This window comes from Ranitomeya imitator, chromosome 5, assembly GCF_032444005.1.
Source record: "Ranitomeya imitator isolate aRanImi1 chromosome 5, aRanImi1.pri, whole genome shotgun sequence".
NCBI lineage: Eukaryota > Metazoa > Chordata > Amphibia > Anura > Dendrobatidae > Ranitomeya > Ranitomeya imitator.
The window spans coordinates 105,590,017-105,612,761 of NC_091286.1; the positions used below are offsets into that span (position 1 = coordinate 105,590,017).

At 39.5% G+C, this 22,745-nt stretch overlaps 1 protein-coding gene across 2 annotated transcripts in view; it reads left to right on the forward strand.

Annotated features, from left to right (window-relative positions):
- Positions 1 to 22,745, forward strand: part of SLC8A1 (solute carrier family 8 member A1) — a 469,783-nt gene that overhangs the window by 403,310 nt on the left and 43,728 nt on the right. The window lies entirely within an intron of this gene.

Consider the following 22,745-nt stretch of genomic DNA (forward strand, 5'->3'; position numbering starts at 1 on the left):
AAACAATATACCCTCTTTCACTATATCCAAAAATCAAAATATTCCCTGACATGAATATTATCTTCAAAGCCAAAAGTATGCTGGATAATAGTCAAAGCATGTATTTTAGAATCTAGTCCAACCAGACATTCATGATGGTATTGCATGTTGGATAATTATCTGCCTGTATTTTTCAGTATTGGGGAAACCAATCCTGACTAAATCCCCAATTAGTTTTTCTCCACTATTGCCAGCATACACTCATTATTGTACAGCTCCAGCCCTTCTTTCCAGCATACACTCATTATTGTACAGCTCTCCAGCCTTTCTTTTACAAAAAATACTTCAATTTTTGACTCATCAGTGCAGAGCACATGCTGCCATTTTTCTGCACCCCAATTCTTATGTTTTCATACTCAGTTGAGTTGCTTGGCCTTGTCTCCTGTCACAATTATGGCTTTTTGGTTGCAATTCTTCTATGAAGACCACTATTTGCTATACAGTACTTTTCTGAACAGCATATGAGTGTAGCTAGGTCCCGCTGGTTGCTGCCAGATCTATATATTTATGGCAACGCTGGACATCTTCCAATTTCATAGGGGAGAAAAGATGATGTGTCTATCATCGGCGAAGCTCAGTTTCCTTGGTCAACCACTGCGTCTATGGTCCTCAACATTGGCAGATACTTATCAATCATCGGGAAGAATAATTGACTTCAAATTTATTCTGCTGAAGGACAATGACCCTAAACATGCAGCCAATGTCGTCAAAAACTATCTTAAGCGTAGAAAAACAAAGGAGTCCTCGAAATGATATGGCCCCCACAGAACCCTGTTCTCATCATCACCGATTCTGTGTAAGATTACATGAAAATACAAAAGGATTTGCAGAAGCCCACATCCACAAAAGATCTGTGGCTAGTTGTCAAAGATGTTTGAAACAACCTCCCTGACGAGTTCTTTGGAAAACTGTGTAAGGCTGCGTTCACATGCCCATTAATCATCAGTTAGAACAGATCTAGCAGCAATCTGTTAAAAAAAATTTGTGCAGACACACCTTATTTGTTCCCCTAAAAAATAATGATTTCAACTGAACCTTTTTTTTTTAACTTTGAAGTCTATGGAAAATGGATCAGTTAAATAGCCATTTGTTTTTCCCCCAATTGAAAGGGATCCATTTTGCCTACCGAATCAGTTTCAAATAGATAATTACTTTGAAAGTTCACATGTCCCGTAAGTAAAATACGAATCCTTTTCAAACAAGAGAAAAATGGATGGCTAATTAACGGATACTTTAAAAAAAAAAAAGCATCCAGTTGAAATCATTTTTTTTCAGGCGAACAAAAAGGTTGTCTCTGTACAACTTTTTTTGTCAGCAGGTTGTTACTGGATCAGTTCTAAAGAATGATTACTGCACATGTGAACATAGCCTACGTGTACCTAGAAAAACTGAATCTTTGATGCTGTTTTGAAGGCAAAAGGCAGTCACACCAAATATTGATTTGATTTAGTTTTATTTCATTCATTCACTTTGCCTTTTGTTAATTGCTAAAATCAAATATCTATTAAAACTTTTACTTTTGAAAGCAGTACCACTTTTTTGCACAGGACTATATATTTATGCATATATCTACTTCTCCTACCTATCACTGTCAACAGTTTTGCAATGACAGACCGTGAGAGACCATATTATACCCTATTTTTCAGACTATAAAAGGCACTGGACCATAAGACGCACCCCAAATTTTCAGAAGGAAAATGGGAAAAAATTTAATGGGTCAAATGGGGGTCCGTCTTCCAGTCCAGAATTCAACTTACCCGGAGGGGATTGGCAGCGCTGGTGGAGCGGAGTCACAGGGGGTGTTTGGCGGTCCAGCGATATGACCAAGACTGGTGTGCAGGTTTGACTGTGCTCAGTGATGAGGGGGGCTATGGCAACAGTTTGTGAAAGCCCGCACATGCATTGCTGCGATGCGGTGGTCTCTGAGAAATCCCATCCCAGTGCTGCAAGTTCTACGGTGCATGGTGGCGAGTGGGCTCCAGTGACATTTTGTAAAAGGACCGGAAGCCCCATGCTTCTATTGCCTCGATGCGCCGGAGGCGGCACATGCAAAGATTGAGAACTCGGTAGTAAAAATCTTGGAGCCGAGGTCCAATTTGCGCATGCGCCGCCTCCGGTGGCCATTTTCCCTAAGGCCACAGCATCGAGGCAATAGAAGGGTGGGGCCTCAAGGCTTTCACAAAATGTCGCCAAAGCCCCCAGCACCACGTGCACCACTGATCCTGCCACACCAGCCCCACCAGGCTGGGATGGGAGCGAGATCATCGCCCTGCAGCGTCGGACCACCGGAAGAATTGCCCAACTCCTGCTGACAGCATGATAACTGTAAGTACATTCCGACTATGAGACGCACCCCTGTTTCGCCCCCAAATTTTGGGGAAAAAAAGTGTGTCTTATAGTCCAAAAAATACTGTAAGTCATTGATGTCCTCCGTGCATCAGATCTGGCAGTTCTCATTTTAGTTTCCCAGCTCCTATGGTGGAACAAAGATCCAGAACTGACCAGGTTTGAGCAATACATTATGTTAGAATTGTCAGAAGTAGCCTTTTTTGCCCTACAGGAATGTAGAGGAAAGCTCAGCCTCACAGTACAGCCACTTCTCCCTAATTAACTTATTGCCTGAACTGATTACACACTTGTAAATGAACATTAAATATGACAGGAATTGTGATCCTATCTATTTGGCATCTATATCAGCTACTTCCAACCTCAGGAATAGATCGAACTGAACGTGTCTATCTATAAATGGACCGGTATCAGTTAGTACATAAATATACGGCATTACAATACTAATATATTATTGTAACATAGTAACATAGTAACATAGTAACATAGTTAGTAAGGCCGAAAAAAGACATTTGTCCATCCAGTTCAGCCTATATTCCATCATAATAAATACCCAGATCTACGTCCTTCTACAGAACCTAATAATTGTATGATACAATATTGTTCTGCTCCAGGAAGACATCCAGGCCTCTCTTGAACCCCTCGACTGAGTTCGCCATCACCACCTCCTCAGGCAAGCAATTCCAGATTCTCACTGCCCTAACAGTAAAGAATCCTCTTCTATGTTGGTGGAAAAACCTTCTCTCCTCCAGACGCAAAGAATGCCCCCTTGTGCCCGTCACCTTCCTTGGTATAAACAGATCCTCAGCGAGATATTTGTATTGTCCACTTATATACTTATACATGGTTATTAGATCGCCCCTCAGTCGTCTTTTTTCTAGACTAAATAATCCTAATTTCGCTAATCTATCTGGGTATTGTAGTTCTCCCATCCCCTTTATTAATTTTGTTGCCCTCCTTTGTACTCTCTCTAGTTCCATTATATCCTTCCTGAGCACCGGTGCCCAAAACTGGACACAGTATTCCATGTGCGGTCTAACTAGGGATTTGTACAGAGGCAGTATAATGCTCTCATCATGTGTATCCAGACCTCTTTTAATGCACCCCATGATCCTGTTTGCCTTGGCAGCTGCTGCCTGGCACTGGCTGCTCCAGGTAAGTTTATCATTAACTAGGATCCCCAAGTCCTTCTCCCTGTCAGATTTACCCAGTGGTTTCCCGTTCAGTGTGTAATGGTGATATTGATTCCCTCTTCCCATGTGTATAACCTTACATTTATCATTGTTAAACCTCATCTGCCACCTTTCAGCCCAAGTTTCCAACTTATCCAGATCCATCTGTAGCAGAATACTATCTTCTCTTGTATTAACTGCTTTACATAGTTTTGTATCATCTGCAAATATCGATATTTTACTGTGTAAACCTTCTACCAGATCATTAATGAATATGTTGAAGAGAACAGGTCCCAATACTGACCCCTGCGGTACCCCACTGGTCACAGCGACCAAGTTAGAGACTATACCATTTATAACCACCCTCTGCTTTCTATCACTAAGCCAGTTACTAACCCATTTACACACATTTTCCCCCAGACCAAGCATTCTCATTTTGTGTACCAACCTCTTGTGCGGCACGGTATCAAACGCTTTGGAAAAATCGAGATATACCACGTCCAATGACTCACCGTGGTCCAGTCTATAGCTTACCTCTTCATAAAAACTGATTAGATTGGTTTGACAGGAGCGATTTCTCATAAACCCATGCTGATATGGAGTTAAACAGTTATTCTCATTGAGATAATCCAGAATAACATCCCTCAGAAACCCTTCAAATATTTTACCAACAATAGAGGTTAGACTTACTGGCCTATAATTTCCAGGTTCACTTTTAGAGCCCTTTTTGAATATTGGCACCACATTTGCTATGCGCCAGTCCTGCGGAACAGACCCTGTCGCTATAGAGTCACTAAAAATAAGAAATAATGGTTTATCTATTACATTACTTAGTTCTCTTAGTACTCGTGGGTGTATGCCATCCGGACCTGGAGATTTATCTATTTTAATCTTATTTAGCCGGTTTCGCACCTCTTCTTGGGTTAGATTGGTGACCCTTAATATAGGGTTTTCATTGTTTCTTGGGATTTCACCTAGCATTTCATTTTCCACCGTGAATACCGTGGAGAAGAAGGTGTTTAATATGTTAGCTTTTTCCTCGTCATCTACAACCATTCTTTCCTCACTATTTTTTAAGGGGCCTACATTTTCAGTTTTTATTCTTTTACTATTGATATAGTTGAAGAACAGTTTGGGATTAGTTTTACTCTCCTTAGCAATGTGCTTCTCTGTTTCCTTTTTGGCAGCTTTAATTAGTTTTTTAGATAAAATATTTTTCTCCCTATAGTTTTTTAGAGCTTCAATGGTGCCATCCTGCTTTAGTAGTGCAAATGCTTTCTTTTTACTGTTAATTGCCTGTCTTACTTCTTTGTTTAGCCACATTGGGTTTTTCCTATTTCTAGTCCTTTTATTCCCACAAGGTATAAACCGCTTACACTGCCTATTTAGGATGTTCTTAAACATTTCCCATTTATTATCTGTATTCTCATTTCTGAGGATATTGTCCCAGTCTACCAGATTAAGGGCATCTGTAAGCTGTTCAAACTTTGCCTTCCTAAAGTTCAATGTTTTTGTGACTCCCTGACAAGTCCCCCTAGTGAAAGACAGGTGAAACTGCACAATATTGTGGTCGCTATTTCCTAAATGCCCAACCACCTGCAGATTTGTTATTCTGTCAGGTCTATTAGATAGTATTAGGTCTAAAAGTGCTGCTCCTCTGGTTGGATTCTGCACCAATTGTGAAAGATAATTTTTCTTGGTTATTAGCAGAAACCTGTTGCCTTTATGGGTTTCACAGGTTTCTGTTTCCCAGTTAATATCCGGGTAGTTAAAGTCCCCCATAACCAGGACCTCATTATGGGTTGCAGCTTCATCTATCTGCTTTAGAAGTAGACTTTCCATGCTTTCTGTTATATTTGGGGGTTTGTAACAGACCCCAATGAGAATTTTGTTACCATTTTTCCCTCCATGAATTTCAACCCATATGGACTCGACATCCTCATTCCCTTCGCTAATATCCTCCCTTAAAGTGGACTTTAGACAAGACTTTACATAGAGACAAACCCCTCCTCCTCTCCGATTTTTACGATCCTTTCTAAACAGACTGTAACCCTGTAAGTTAACTGCCCAGTCATAGCTTTCATCTAACCATGTCTCGGTTATTCCCACTATGTCAAAGTTACCTGTAGATATTTCTGCTTCTAGTTCTTCCATCTTGTTTGTCAGGCTTCTGGCGTTTGCGAGCATGCAGTTTAGAGGATTTTGTTTTGTTCCAATCTCCTCACTGTGAATTGTTTTAGAAATGTTCTTACCTCCCTTCTGAGTATGTTTTCCTGGGTCGTCTTTGTTCGAGTCTAATTGTACAATGGCATATTATACAAATAGCTGCTTTTCAACCCTATAAACCTAGGATAATCAGAAGGCACATATTGTATGGCAGTCATGTACATGTCACTCCTGTGCGTGTTATACAAAGTGAGGCACTGGACAGATACAAGAATGACAGATAATCCGTAACCTTTACTAATGCCACCAAAGAGAAAATAAAATCAATTGAGCAATAATTGCATCGTAACCTTGGTCGGTTTATTTGGGCTTTTATTTTTTTGGCTTACTATGACAATAAAGGAGAGGATGGACAGAGCTATCATTTTCAGCTTCGCATAGTTGTATCTGTGTCCACATATAGCGGCACAAAGCTATAGTATTGATTCAAGTAAGTGCATTTTCCTAATGGAATAAACAGATTTACAGTTTTGTTTGTCTGTAAATACACCAAGGATAAAAATATCTGACGCAAAGGAAGACCTGATTTCTGATGTCTCAGGAAAATAATGAAGTTGCCAAACCAAATTTTTAATGAGAACCTGTGACAACTCCTGACATGACAGTTTTAGTAAATCCGTGTATTCCCCCATGTAATATCAAGGTTGGAACGTCTTCTCTTTGGATTCTACAGTGCAAAGTTCCTTTTTTATCCCTATTAGACGTTTATACTGTAAGTAAAATGACTACTGGGTACAGTCTAATTAGGGTTTTTTTTATCTCCTAGGCCTACGTTTAAAGTGAACCTGTCATTTGATTCATTTTTCCCAAATCACCGACACCGTGATTCAGAGCCTGGCTGTGTTATTGGAGCCAGATGTTTTACTATGGCATTACAGAGTAAACATACTTTGAAAAGCCAGGTAAGGACCTAATGTGTCCTCTGACTGGTCCCCGGCCAGCTTTCCCCTTCATCCCCTGTCAGTTGAAAAGTTAGGACAGAAAGAATTTGTTTGGGGACGGCATCAGTTTAGTCATTTACTCTGAAATGTTGCAGCGTTCCAAATGAACCATACATGGCTGTAATCATGCAGCCGGGCTCTGAGTCATGCTACCTTTAGTTTGGGCAACGCAAATCTAATGACAGGTTCTCTTTAACCCTTTCACTAGGAAGCCTGTTTTCACCTTCCTGATCAGGCCAAATTTTACAATTCTGACCCGTGTCACTTTGTATGGTTTCAACTCTGGAACGCATCATCGGATCCCATTGATTCTGAGTTTGCTTTCTTGTGGCATATTGTACTTCATGAGAATGGTAAAATTTGTTCAATATGACTTGGGTTTATTTATGAAAATATCAGAAATTTGGATTCAAATTTAGCAATTTTCAAACTTAATTTTTATGCCCTTAAATCAGAGAGTTATGTCACACAAAATAGTTAATAAATAACATTTCGCACATGTCTACTTTACATCAGCACAATTTTTGAAACATGTTTTTTTTTTGTCAGGAAATTATAAGGGTTAAAAGTTGACCAACGATTTCTAATTTTTCCAACAAAATTTACAAAACCATTTTTTTTAGGAACCACGTCCTGTTTGAAGTGACTTTCAGGTGCCTATATGACAGAAAATACCCAAAAGAGACACCAGTCTAAAAACGTGTTAAAAATCACATTAAAAACGTTTTTTTAACCCTTTAGTTGCTTCACAGAAATTAATGGAATGTGGATGGAAAAAATTAACATTTTACTTTTTTTCACAAAAATTTTACTTTAGACTCAAAAAATGTTTATTTTTGCAAGGGTAACAGGAAAAAGTGGACCGCAAAATTTGTTGTGCAATTTCTCCTGAGTACACTGATACCCAATATGTGGGGGAAAACCACTGATTGGGCACACGGCAGAGCTCAGAAGGGAAGGCGTGCCATTTTGACTTTTTAAATTTACAATTTGCTGGAATAATTAGAGGATGCCATGTCATGTTTGGAGAGCACCAGATGTGCCTAAGCGATGGAAACCACTCACAAGTGACACCATTTTGGAAACTAGACCCCTCAGGGAACTTTTCTAGATGTGCGGTGAACACCATGAACCCCCAAATGCTTCACAAAAGTTTATAAAATTGAGCCATGAAAATAAAGAAATCACATTTTTCACACAAAAATGTTTTTAAGACCCAAATTTTGCATTTTCTCAAGGGTAACAGGAGAAAATGCATCATAAAATTTGTTGTTCAATATCTCCTGAGTATGCCGATACTCCACTGTTTTGGCGAATGGCAGTGCTCAGAAGAGAAGGAGTGCCTTTGACTTTTTGAATGGAAGATTTGGTGCAATCATTAGTGGACGCCATGTCAAATTTGGAGAGCCCCTGATGTGCCTAAAGAGTGGAAACCCCCACAAGTGACCCCATTTTAGAAGCTAGACCCTTCAAGAAACTTATCTAGATGTGTGGTGAATACATTGAACCCGTAGGTGCTTCGTAAAAGTTTATAATGCTGAGTGGTGAAAATAAAAAAAATCAAAATTTTCCCCACAAAAATGTTTTTTAGCCCCAAATTTTTTATTTCAAAAGGGTAACAGGAAAAATTAAACCCCTAAATTTGTTGTGCAATTTCTCCTGAGCCCCTAGACACCCCATATGTGGAGGGGGAACTACTGTTTGGGCTCACGGCAGAAAGGATAGAGTGATGTTTGGAACGCAGATTTTGATGGAAAATTCTGCAGGTGTCATGTCGCGTTTGAAAAGCCCCTAATATGCCTAAACAGTGGAAACTCCCCACAAGTGACCACATTTTGGAAACTAGACCCCTCAAGGAATTTTTGTAGATGTCTGGTGAGCACCTTGAAGTGCTTTACAGAAGTTAATAACATTAAGCCATAAAAAATAAAAAATAAATGTTTTTAGCCACAAATCTTTTTCATTTTCACAAGGTTAACAGAGGAAAATGGACCCAAAATGTGTTGTACAATTTCTCCTAAGTATGCCGATACCCAATATGTAGTCGAAAACACAGTGAGACAAAGTGCAAAGCTCAGAAGGGAAGAAACAACATATTAGAGTTCATATTTTGCTGGACTGGTTTGAGTGTGTCATGTCACATTGGTAGAGCACCCGAGGTGCAAGAATAGTAGAACCCCCATAAGTTACCTCATTTTACAAACTACATCTATCAATGAATTCATTTAGGGGTGCAGTGATCATATTGACACCATAGGTGTGTCATAGAATTTTATACCATTGGGCAGTGAAGAAAAAATAATCAAATTTTTACCACCACATTTTTTTTTAGCCTAAGATTTTACATTTTCACACTGGGAAATGAGTAAAAATGGCACCAACATTTGTCCCACAATTTCTGCGACTGTAGAAATACCCCATACGTGGCTGTACAGTATTGCTAAGCCATATGGCAAGACGGAGGAATAACTGAGCACTTTATTCCTTCTGGTGCACAGATTTTGCTAGAATAGTTGTGGACTCCATATACAAATTATACCCCTTTGGGAATTTATCTATAGTTGTAGTGATGATTTTGACTCCATGTGTGTTTTCCAGAAACAAGCAGCAGTGGATGTTGCTGAGAGAAAAAGGCAAACTGCCATTGTGGTGCCCGTATGTTGCAGGTGTTAGTACGTTGTAGTCACCAGTACGTGGTAGTGCCCAGCTTGTGCTTCTGGAGACATTCACCTGTAAATTTGGCGGGTTCTCATCGCTACAGAAATGCCAAACATGAGGATGCTAAATGATGTTTAGGTACACTGTGGTACTCAGAAGGGAGGGGGCATTTGGATTTGGGAGAACGGCATTTGCTGAATTTCTTTTGGGGGGCAAGAAGCTATAGCGCTTTTTCAGAGCTTTTGTCCTACCGGTAACATAGCAGCCCCCCATATTTCCATTGACAGATGACTGACCTTAGCAACTTGCTTTTCTGTGGATTGATTTGAAGCTTTTGTAGGGAACATTTTAAATGACATTTGGGATCACATTTATCTTGTGCTCTACGCTGAGCACTTACATTGGGGATTACATCTAAATCTCCGAGTGACATGATTCAGATGAGACCCCCTAGGGATCCATTCACTATAATGCGGCAGCAGAGTTACTCTGGACTCTGTCTGGCCTCTGTACAGTGATCTTTTCAGGGATGCACAAAACTGTGATCGACTGCTCTTTTATACATGCCTAAGAACAATGACAACGCCAGATCATATGTAGCCACATGGCATCCACAGTGCCTCCATCTGCCTCATTATAGTGAATCTTCCGCCGGTGGGTCCATATGAATCATGTTTTCCTGAGATTTACATCGAAACACTGGTGCAGGAAAAATGTGAGCCGAGTCTCACTGCGATCTTTGGGAGACAGAATGAAAAAATAAACAGCAGGTGAATAATTGGTTTTATTTATTTTTTACGCCATTCCACATGTGGTATAAGCAATTAGATGACTTTTCTGGTTGTTGCAATTACAGATTTATAGTGTTTTTATTTTGTGTTTGGCTGCTGTCACACACTACAGATGCTTTTTTTTGCAAAAACTAGTGCATTGCCAAATTTGGTAGCTATAATTTTTCCATATTTCAGCTGACATAGTCATGTGATGGCTTGTGTTTTGAGCAAAAAGTTGACGTTTTTATTGGTACCATATTTGAGCACATGACATTTTTTTTATAACTTTCCATTCCGAATTTTGGGTGGCAAAATGAACAAGACCAGCAATTCAAGAATTATAATTTTTTTTTTATGTCTATCCTCATGTGTAAAATTGATAAGACAGCTTTATTCTTTGGGTCAGTACGATTACAGTGATACCGCATTTATATTTTTGTTTTGTTTTGTCCCTTTTATACAATAAAAGCTATTTTATTGAAAAAATAAATTATTTTTGCATTGCTTTATTCTGAGGCCTATAACTTTTGCCTGACGGAGCTGTGTGGAGGCTTGAATTTTTCGGGACAAGATATCATTTTCAGAGATACCATTTTTTATTTAGCTTGTTCTTTTTGATTGCGTTTTATTGCACTTTTTGTTCGGCATTATGATGATAAAGCATTGTTTTTTATCTATTTTTTAACGGTGCTCACTGAAGGGGTTAACCAGTGGGACAGTTTTTTTAGGTCGGGTCGTTCTAGCAGCTGTGATGCCAAATATGTGTATTTTTTTATTTTTATTTTTTTTTACATAAATAATTGTATTTATTGAAATAATATTTTATTTTGTTTGTTTTTTATTTTATGATTTAAAAAAAATATATATTTTTACAATTTTTTTTTAACTTTTTTACGTTTTCCCAGGATGGGACTTTAACTGTATAGTGATAGATCTCTGATCTAATATGCTGCAATGCTTCTGCACGGCAAAGCTTTAGAGCAGCGTCTGGCATGCAGGGAGAAGGTGTGTCAACTCGTGCTCTCAGCATGAACTGACAGGCCATCATCCCTGGGTGACCCTGCTGCCACCTTTGGGCTCGGGGGCCATCATTGAGACCATCGACACAACACGATCGCATCACGTTGTGCCGATGGGAACACAGAGGGAGCTATTGATAGCGGCATCACGGGTTACACGTCCGCCATCAGTGCTAGCACTGATTGCGGGCATCGCTGCAAGATGTGAGCTCTCACACAGAGCTGTAACATGCACCCAATCATGGCGGTGCTCAACATGAGTCTGCGTGATCACAGCGCCGAATGTATACGGCAGTTTGCAGTAACACTGGTCCTTCCGCGCCAAATACATATTACGCATGTAGGGAAGGTGTTAAAGAATAGTTTCTCTAGTTGGGTAGACTTACTGTAGAGTTAGTGGTTAGCAGTGTTGCTTTGCAGCCCTGGGGTGCTGGGTTCCAGTCCTACCAAGGACATCTGCAGTTTATATGTTCTCCCTAGGTTTTCTCAACACAATAAATACTAAAAATAATAGTTATGAGTTAAAAATATACAGAAGTACAATATGAAATAATTTGAGTTTTACACAGCGTTGAAGAGAATTGAGCCATTTACGGTGGGTACGGAAAGTATTCCGACCCCTTTGAAATGTTTCACTCTTTGTCTCATTGCAGCCATTTGGTAAATTCTAAAGAGTTCTTTTTTTCTCATTAATGTACACTCTGTACCCCATCTTGACTGGAAAAAAACAAATGTAGAAATTTTTACAAATGCATTAAAAAAGAAAAACTGAAATATCACACGGTCATAAGTATCCAGACCCTTTCCTCAGTATTGAGTAGAAGCACCCTTTTGAGCTAGTACAGCTATGAGTCTTCTTGGGAATGATGCAGCAAGTTTTTCACACCTGGATTTTTTTCTCACAGACAAAGACTGAGAAAAATTGTTCATCTAAACATCCCTATAGAATAACATGGGTCAGTGTGCTCTTTGTGTGCTATCCAATCAAAACTCAGACAGCACACATCAGATTTCTACGTTCATCTGTATGAGCACTTAGGGTGAAGATTTTTATTGATATAAAGGACAGGCACCATATTTTCAAGTACACCTTCATGCATTTTTTCTGTTTTTTAAACACTAAAAAGCAATTTTTAGGCATTTTTTTTCTAATGAATTCATTATGAATTTGTCACAGAACACCAGGATTGGTAAATTCGCCACTGGCGCGCTGTACTCTTCACAGATGAAAGCAGGTTTACACAGAGCACTTGTGACAGATGTGACAGTCTGGAGATGCCATGGAGAGTGATCTGCTGCTTGCAACATCCTTCAGCATGACCAGTTTGGCAGTGGGCCAGTAATGGTGTGGGATGGCATTTCTTTGGAGGGCCCCACAGCCCTCAATGTGCTCGCCACAGACCCCTTGGTAGAACATATGCTGGTGCAGTTGGCCCTGAGTTCCTCTTAATGCAGGACAATGGCAGACCTCATGTGGCTGGAGTGTGTCAGCAGTTCCTGCACGTTGAAGGCATTGAAACTATGAACTGGCCCATCCGTTCCCAAGACCTGAATTTGATTGAACACATCTGGGTCATCATGTCCTACACCATCCACCAACATCACGTTGCACCACAGACTGTCAAGGAGTTGGCGGATGCTTTAGTCAACGTCTGAGAAGAGATCCCTCAGGAGACCATCCGCCACCTCATCAGGAGCATGCCCAGGCATTGTAGGGAGATCATACAGGCACGTGGAGGCTACAAAAAACACTATTCAGCATCATTTCCTCTTATTGAGGCATTTCCACTGAAGTTGTATCAGACTTCATTTTCCACTTTCATTTTGAGCATAGATAAAAAAAAATACAAATAGATACCAATAAAAGTAAAATTAATTGAGACATCAGTAGGTTAAGTGTTTTTGAATATCCATATTGAATCAGGAGCTCCATATAATGCTCCATAAAGTTTATGATGGGCCCCATAAGATGCTCCATACAGTTTATGATGGCCTCCATAAGATGCTCCATATTAAAATATGTCCCATATAATGCTGTATAAATGCGGATTATGGCCCCATAAGATGCTCCATAAAGATATTTGACCTCTCGCTCACCTCTAGTAGTGCTGGAAAGAGCCAACAGGGGCATTTCAGAGAATAATATACCTGACTGTATCGCACTCTGATTCATGCTGACTGTGATTTGGGGGTAGAGGCAAACACAACCAATATACAGAAGTACAGTGTTTGGTACATCTGTGGTTGTGTCTAATCTGACTGTGATTTGGGCAGCATTAATTGCTTTACAGGTTCCTTTTAAAAATTAGAAAAGTGAGAATACTGAGTACTTTTGATGTATTTTACTTCTACTAGAGCCCCACACATCACTCTGAGAGTGATAGGATCTTATCTGCACTGACGAGCAACAGAGTAACAATGTTTTAAGCTGTTGACTTTCAGTGTCCATATGTCACCATCCACTATGCTTCGAATGTGAGACTGCCATCATTTTATAGACTCATCTTGACTATCTCTTACATAAATTTGACTTGCAACTATGTAGTATATGATTAGTTATGCAGATTCTTGTCATGTCTCTGCATTGTTACTGCTTTGCTCTTGGTGGTGAAAAAAATCTTTTTATTCTTGTATACTAGAAATTTCAACCTAGTCTCATATTCTCTAATAGCTCAGTGTGTTCTTAGGTTGATTCCTAAGTGAAAGGTAACTGATTCAAATCGAGGAGCAGTCATGATGAAGATTTCCCAAGAAAAGAGAAACAGCATCATCCAGCTCACTGATAGTGGTCTCTCAGCCAAGAAAATTGCCAAACTGCATCATGTGAGTGCGATGACAGGCAAAATATTGGAGTCAACAATTCAGCTCATCACAAAGTCTATCAGTTCTGGCGCGACAAACATGGCAGTGAAGGTGGCTCTTATGCTTCCTAATTGTGAGATCACAGATGTCCATCAAGCATCGTGACGTTATGCAAGTTTGGCATGGAGGCCTGAAGAAAGGTGATGAAGCCTCAACTCCAATATCGTCATAAGAAGCATCACCTCGAATTTGGAAAAAAGTCCGAAAAGTGGACAGTAGAAGATTGGAAATGGGTGATTTGGAGGGATGAGATAAAAGTCAATAAACTATGCTATGATGGGTGAAAATGGGTCTGGAAGAAACAAGGAAAAAATGAGCTAATGGTTTGAGAAATTGAAGGAACTTTCAAGTTTGGTGGAGGAAGCCTGATGATAGGGGGTAGTTTCACAGCCAAAGGTATTGGATAATTGACCAGGATCAATGATGGTCTCAATGCTAAGCTATATGTGAGTATTCTACAAAGTGAGTTACTTCGTACACTCGAGTATTGTGGGTATGAAAAGGACAAAATAGTGTTCCAGCAGGACAACAACCCAACGTATACACTAAATGGTTCAAAGATAATGAAGTAGAGGTGCGGGATTGGCCTCCACAGTCCTCAGATCTCAACCAAATCAAACACTTGTGGATAAAGTTGGAGAAAAAGCTGTATACATACCCAAGCGAGTTGACCAGTATGCACCAACTTTGGGAATGTGAGTAGAGACCTGGGATCAGATTTCGGTCGAGACATTTTTGAATCTGATCGAGAGCATGCCCAGAAGGATTCAGGCAGTGATGAAGGCCAAGAGGTGAATTTACAAAATACTAACAAAGTAATTCAAATTTAGATTTATAGGGGCAAAACAGTAACAATGCAGTGGAATGACAAGAAACTAAACATATGCTAAATAGTTCAAGTCTAATTTGTGTATGAGATATCCAAGATGATTGTCTATAAAATGATGGTAGTCTCATGTTCAAGGCAGTAGTGGATGGTGAGATATGGAACCTGAAAGTCAAAACTTCAACACATTGTTTTCCTTTTGATCGTCATTGTATATATTGTGATTTAATCATCTGATTTCGGATTTTGCTTCCCTTCCTACATTAAGTGTTCCGCTTGTATAGCTCTGTGTACCGTTTACTTGATTTTCCAATCTAATATAATTTTATTAGAATACATGGCTGAGTAAATCCTTTACTGTCCAGTATTGATTATATATTAAAAGTGAACAACTGCCAAGAGTGCATCATTGACATGTCTTTGCGTAAACTAGTATAGGTATTAAATCTTTCATGAAAGTGTATAAATAATTCACAGTTTTATGTGGTGTGTGTTCTGAAAGCTTGGCAATCTATATACATTTTAATTACCAAAAGTCACATGACTACCACTGCTCGAAACTTTAAAGGCTCCAAGTGACTGGTGTGAATTGTTAAACATTCAAGTTACACTTTGATTTCTCTTTAACGGGAACATGTTGTGGAGAAAAGCCTATTTTACAATATATGATCCTACAAATGGCCTATTACGTAGAAGATAAGGAATTGGCAAAGAACTAGCCACAGGTGCCCTCTACATCAGTGGTGGGCATTTCTGTATTTGAATATACAGATTTAGTAAGACTGTAAGCAGTGTCATCTTCTTAAAGGGAAACTGTCACGTTGATCATGCACCTTCTTAAATGCAACAGGGCCACATTTTGAATAAAAACCCCATATACTGCTGGAATAGTGCCGGTGCTGCAGGCTTTCAGCAGGCTGTTGAGAAAATATTTCCCTTGTGTGAAACTTTCAAGAGACGTATGAGCGCTGCAGCCCGTCGGTGCCTGCTGTTAGACTGCAGCACTCAGAAGACATAACAATGTCTGAGGAGCTCTAGCAGGCTCAGTGCCAATGTCACTGTAACATTACCAGTTCAACAAGTGAGTATATGGTGTTTTTAGATTTTGCCTCCAAAAAAGCTATTTATCTGCCGATATAGGGGTGATCTGGAGGTAACTAGCCTTGAAATCTTGTTTGTCAGATTTACTAGAAGCTCAGCTAGAGGTAGAAAATGAAGTTATATCCTGCCTGTAGCCACTTGTTTAATGTACAGTCATTGGGGTGGTACAGAGAGCCCTTGCAGTCCCCACTGAGTGCACAGTGGGCACACTGTAATCAGTCCACATCACACTGATTGACAGCCTGGTGTAAAGTGTGTCTGCAGAGCTGACTGATGGCCAAAGAAGGATTGCATCATGCTCACTGTATAATGACTGGTGACTAAAACCGCTGCCTGCATGGCTCTGATAACTGTAAGCGAGCAGCTGCAGGGAGAAAAAACATAATTTCTCCTTGAAGCTGCATTTCCTCTTAGCCTGCCAGACACAATTTAAATGCCACTTACCTGCAGATTACTGCTATGTCTGCAGTAGTGATGAGCGAGTATGCTCGTTACTCGAGTTTCTCCGAGCATGCTCTGTGGTCTCCGAGTATTTTGGCGTGCTCGGAGTTTTAGGTTATGTCGACACAGCTGCATGATTTGCACTTGCTTGACAGCTTGAATACATGTGGGGATTCCCTAACAACCAGGCAACCCCCACATTCAAGCTGTCTAGCAGCCACAAATCATGCAGCTGCGTTGACATAAACTAAATCTCTGAGCACGCTGAAATACTCGGAGACCACCCGAGCATGCTCGGAGAAACTCGAGTAACGAGCATACTTGATCATCACTAGTCTGCAGGTAAAAAGCATTTTTGGAGATAATAGGTTCACTTTAAGAAGGTGTTGTCAAATAAGGGATAGCCGCTTTAACCCCTTAATGACCCAACTTGGACATAGCACGTCATGAGCGGGTGTTAGTTCCAGCATCATGATATGCTATGTCCGCCATGACTTTAAATTGTGACTGTGAAAACACACATTGTCAGATCCATGTCAACAGCTGTCACTGACAGCTGAGGGGCAGGGGAAAAGATGAGGGGACCCATGCTGTCTTGCACTCAGGGCACTGTGATTGTGCCGGAGGTGGCTGATTAACTCCCTAAATGCTGCTATTGAGACCACATTCCACATTTAGCAGAAATTGTGTGACAAATTTTGGTGCCATTTTTACCCATTTCCCTGTTTGAAAATGTAATATCTGGAGCTAAAACAAAATTTTTATGGTAAAAATGAAATTATTTTTTCTTCACTGCCCAATGGTATAAAATTCTGTGACAGATCTGCGATGTGGTGTCAATATGATCACTGCACCTGTACAAGAATTCATTGGGAGATGTAGCTTGTATAATAGGGTCTCGAATGGGGGGATTCTGCAGTTCTGGCACCTCAGGGGTTCTGACAGTGGATCATAGCATCCGCAAACCATAACAGTAAAATCTGCTGTATAATATGGCACTCCTTCCCTTCTGAGTTTTGCACTGTGCCTCAAAAGTAGTTCCCAATTACATGTAGGGTATTGGCGCAATCAGGAGAAATTACACAACAAACTGTGAGTTCTATTTTTTCCTATTAGCCCTTATAAAAATTAGAAATTTAGGGCTAAAGCAACATTTTAGCAATAAAAATGTAATTACTTTTTCTTCTCCGGCCAATGGTGTAAATTTTTGTGAGGCACGTCGGGTCATCATGTTCACTGCACACCTAGATGAATTCATTGAGAGGTAGTTTATAAAATGATGTCACTTATGGGAGGTTTCTGCTGTTCTGGCTCTGCCAATGTCACATTGCGACCGCAAACCATTCCAGCAAAATCTGAACTCCAATATGGCACTTCTTCCCTTCTGAACTTTGTACTGTGCCTCACAAGTAGTTTTCCCCAATATATGGGGTATTTTCATTGCTCTGCATTATAAACTTCAGTGAAGCACCTGTAGGTTCAAAGTGCTCACCACAAAACTAGATATATTCTTTGAGGGGTCTAGTTTCCAAAATAAGGTCACTTATGGGGTGCTTCTACTGTTTAGGCACAACAGGGGCCTCCAAACGAGACATGGTATCCGCTCTAGATTCTAGCCATTTTTGAGTTCATAAAGTCAAATGGTGCTCCTTCCCTTCCGAGCCCTGCCATGCCCCTAACAGTCTCCGGAGGAATTGCACAACAAATTTTGAGGTCCATTTTCTCCTATTACCCTTGTAAAAATAAAATATTTGGGGCTAAACTAAAATGTTTATAAAAAAAGTAAAATTTTCATTTTTTCCTTCCATATTGCTTCAGTTGCTGTGAAGCACCTGAAGGGATAATAAACCTCTTGAATGTGGTTTTGAGGACTTTGATAGGTGCAGTCTTTAGAATAATGTCACTTTTAGGTATTTTCCATCATATAGGCCCCGCAAAGTCACTTCAAATGTTATGTGGTCGCTAAAAAATATGGTTTTGTAAATATTGTGAGAAAAATGAGAAATTGCTGATCAATTTCTAACCCGTCTAACTTCCTGACAAAAAAAATTATGTTTCATAAATTGTTCTGATATAAAGTAGACATGTGGTAAATGTTATTTGTTAACTATTTTATGTGACATAACACTCTGGTTTAAGGCCACAAGAATTAAAATTTGAAAATGTAGAAAAAATTTATTTTTATACTTTTGCCAAATTTTTTATATTTTCACAAATAAACGCAAATCAAATCGAACAAATTTTTCCAACTATCATGAAGTATAATATGTCACGAGGAAACATTCCCAGAATAAGTGGTCATATTGAAAAAATAAGGCCCTGTCATTAGCCCACACAGTGGCTCTGTACTTAAGGGGTTAAGCATAGAAAGAGGAGAGGTTTAAATAATGACAAGTTATACAAGATCTTATCCAACAAAACTATTGATTAATTTTCTCAGTCCTTCCTTATCTATAGCATGCTGTCAGCAGATTAAATTGGAAGTTCAGCTCCATATCGAATCCTGACTATTTTTGACAACAAGAACAGTTCTGCAGACTAAGCCTTTTGCCATGAGAAACCCTATATGCAAATAGAACATTAGGGGGATATAATGTCTGTGTGGATCACTGGAACTATTATTTTCACAGAGTGTATACTACAGTATACATTACTATGATATTTTGTAAAATACTTATTTGGATGAGCCGACAAACTGAGCACTAACTAGTTATTATATTAGGATTAGAGATGGGCGGACACCTGGATGTTCGTGTCCGGCGGGTTCGGCCGAACAGTTGCAAAAAGTTCAGGTTTGGGTACCAGAACAGTACCCGAACCTGGACCCCATTCACTTGAATCGGAGGTATAAAGTTTAAAGGGAATCTGTCACCCCAAAAATGGCCTATAAACTAAGGCCACCAGCATCAGGGGCTTATCTACAGCATTCTGTAATGCAGTAGATAAGCACCCGATGTATCCTGAAAGATAAGAAAAACCTTGGTGAGTATAATCTAACCTCTTTTTCTCATCTTTTAGGATCCATCAGGGGCTTATCTACAGCATTACAGAATGCTGTAGATAAGCCCCTGATGCCGGTGGCCTTAGTTTATAGGCCATTTTTGGGGTGACAGATTCCCTTTAACTCCGGTCACTGGTGTCAATGGATGGGACTACAGCTCCCATCATCCGACACCTGCTGCCGCTAATAACTAAGAGCAGGAGCGGCTGATGGGAGTATTCATTAGCCGGCTCCTGCGTTGTCTATTAATTATATTAATTAGAGGAACTTATATTATATATTTTTTTTATTTAAAGTGAGTATCTCCTAAATTGCCACTGGCACACTGATTCTGGAACAGTTTTTTTTTACTTCTGTGCCCCACTGTGCTAAAGTATTTCCCACCCCTACCACCTCCATTACAAATGATATAATTTTTCACTTCAGTTAACTGGGCGTGTTTCACAGAACTTCTCTGTAGGTGTGGCCGTGTTTTGATTGGCCAGCGTCAGAGGAAAAAAAAGCAAACGCCCTCAAAGAACTTCTATGGTTCATACCCAGTTGATTGAATTAAAAATTGAAATTGCTGAGGGAGGCATAACTTTAGAACAGATGGACACAAAATTTAAAAGAAAAACTGTTCCAAAATCAGTAGAGCAGCGGCAATGAGATGAGGTACTCCGACTTAGTTAAAAAAAATTCAATGAAAGGTCCTCTTTAAGCAAGAGTTAGCAAAAGGACAGAATATATGTAGTTTATTCATGAGCATGATTCTCTTTTCTTGTGTTTTCATGAGTACTCAAAGGTGAGGAACAATGCAAAAGCAACAACCCCTTCCATTACACATGCTCATGCCATTTTTTACATTGGTTTCATCCATACAAAGTCCCTACCAAAAAATTATTTTTAAGATTTTTTCAGTAAAAATATGGCTACAATATTCACATGCTTTTACTTCCGTTTTATATTCCAGTTGCGTATTGAGCATCAACATAGTGTAGCTATTGCTGATTAGTCCTTGCGTTGGGACAGAACAGCACCACCCACTATCAAATCTAAGCAAACGCTAAAACTTGCCCCAGAAATCATTCCAAACACATAAAAGTTAAAATATATTAGTACCTATAGAAGGTTTAGATGTTACTAAGTGTCAGGAATGGAGCAAGAAAGAGGAGAAGCCAGCGCAGCCTAAGGTTAAGACGCAATACATAAAGTGCAAATGCACATATTAATTTCTAACTGTATTATCAAAATGAGACATTTAGCAAACAATTGATCAATTCTTTGAGCCACCCCGCCTCTTCACAGCAATCTCATATTGGGGCAGTCCTACACTACGTTTTTTATATTCGCTGTGCCATAAAGGCCTCCTAAATGAACTAAAAGCAAGACCACATTAAAAGCATGCTGTACCTGGAGCATTACTGAATCACCCCCATGGCGCCAGAGTAGGCAAGCGAGGATAAAGGTTGACGAGGTCAAGACAGACATTTCGGATCCAACCTCCACACTGCCCATCCAGAGCCACAGATGAAGAGTGAGACAGGTTGAGGAACAGGTGCATAATTAAACAAAGCCTGAGGCAGGGCAGGGCTGCTATGTGTGTACAGCAGCCTATCAATCACTGAGACACAGAAAGAATGGCGCACATAACCAGGCGCCATTCTTTCTGTGTGTCAGTGATTGATAGGCTGCTGCACACACAGCAGCCCTGCCCTGCCTCAGGCTTTGTTTAATTATGCACCTGTTCCTCAGCCTGTCTCACTCTTCATCTGTGGCTCTGGATGGGCAGTGTGGAGGTTGGATTCGAAATGTCTGTCTTGACCTGGTCAACCTTTATCCTTGCTTGCCTACTCTGGCGCCATAGGGGTGATTCAGTAATGCTCCAGGTACAGCATGCTTTTAATGTGGTCCTAAATGAACTAAAAGTTCATTTAGGAGGCCTTTATGGCACAGCGAATATAAAAAACTTGGTGTAGGACTGCCCCAATATGAGATTGCCGTGAAGAGGCGGGGCGGCTCAAAGAATTGATCAATTGTTTGCTAAATGTCTCATTTTGATAATACAGTTAGAAATTAATATGTGCATTTGCACTTTATGTATTGCGTCTTAACCTTAGGCTGCGCTGGCTTCTCCCCTTTTTTGCTCTAAGTGTCAGGAATGGTATATAAATATATAAATGTAATGCAACGGTAACATAATTACATTTTCAGTGCTTGATCAGTGGTTGGAAAGGTTGAACCCATGCAAACACTTGATCTACTCATCTGCTGGAGACATTGTTTCTATTTTTTTAATTCCGTATTGGCAAAAATGTTTTATATGCTCATCAAATCAGTGGTAGAGTGAAAAAAAGAAAAAGCTAATCATCATTAGATTATACCAAATCCGACTATGGCATCCTTAGGCGAAAATGTAATGCTGTTCTTTGAACACGGTATAGCACTATTATGTAACTACTGTATTTGGAAGTATTATGGAAGAACGTTATGTTAATATTGCAATTGTTGTTATTTATTTTACATATTACAATCTGTATTAAAAATATAAAATAAAAATCTTGCAATTTTCACATTGGCCAATGGGGCTTACCTATTTACAGTCTTCTAGTGGTTTCAGGAAACAACATATGTATGTAGCCACAATAGTCAGACACCGACCCTATCTTTATATTCAAGCATCTAATGAGCATATGCAAATGTCATTGTAAAGAGAGTAGGAGCAGAGTCAGTATTACCTTTTGTGATTGGTGGATCCTGCATTATCAGCTGTGTCTGAGGTGTTACTTGTCATTATAATTCTGCCTCTGCTGATAAGGAGCCTAATGAAATCTGTTCTGAAAGGATGGGATGGATGAGTCAAAATTAAGCCACAGTGTGAAAATGGCGTAATTACTAATTCATTTAAAAAAAATAAAGATCATAATCTGAAAAAATAAGTTATTTATTAATAAATGTAACACAAACACATCATTTATACAATAGGTCAGTTTCAAATGATATCATGAAGGTCATTTAATGAAAGCTGTCTTAAATATCAATATCAATATTTAATGTAATTTAATTTCATACTGCAAAATTGGGAAGTCAATTCTCAAAGAATACTCTGGAAATACCTCTTTTGTGCTAGCCATTATATTCTTATGTGAGACTGCCATAAAATCAGCATGACCTGATTAAAGAAGGACTCCCATAATAATAAATAATAATCTTTATTTTTGTATAGCTCTAACATATTACGCAGCGCTTTACGTACATTATCATCACTGTCCCCAATGGGGCTCACAATCTAAATTGCCTATCAGTATGTCTTTGGAGTGTGGGAGGAAACCGGAGTGCCCAGAGAAAACCCACGCAAACA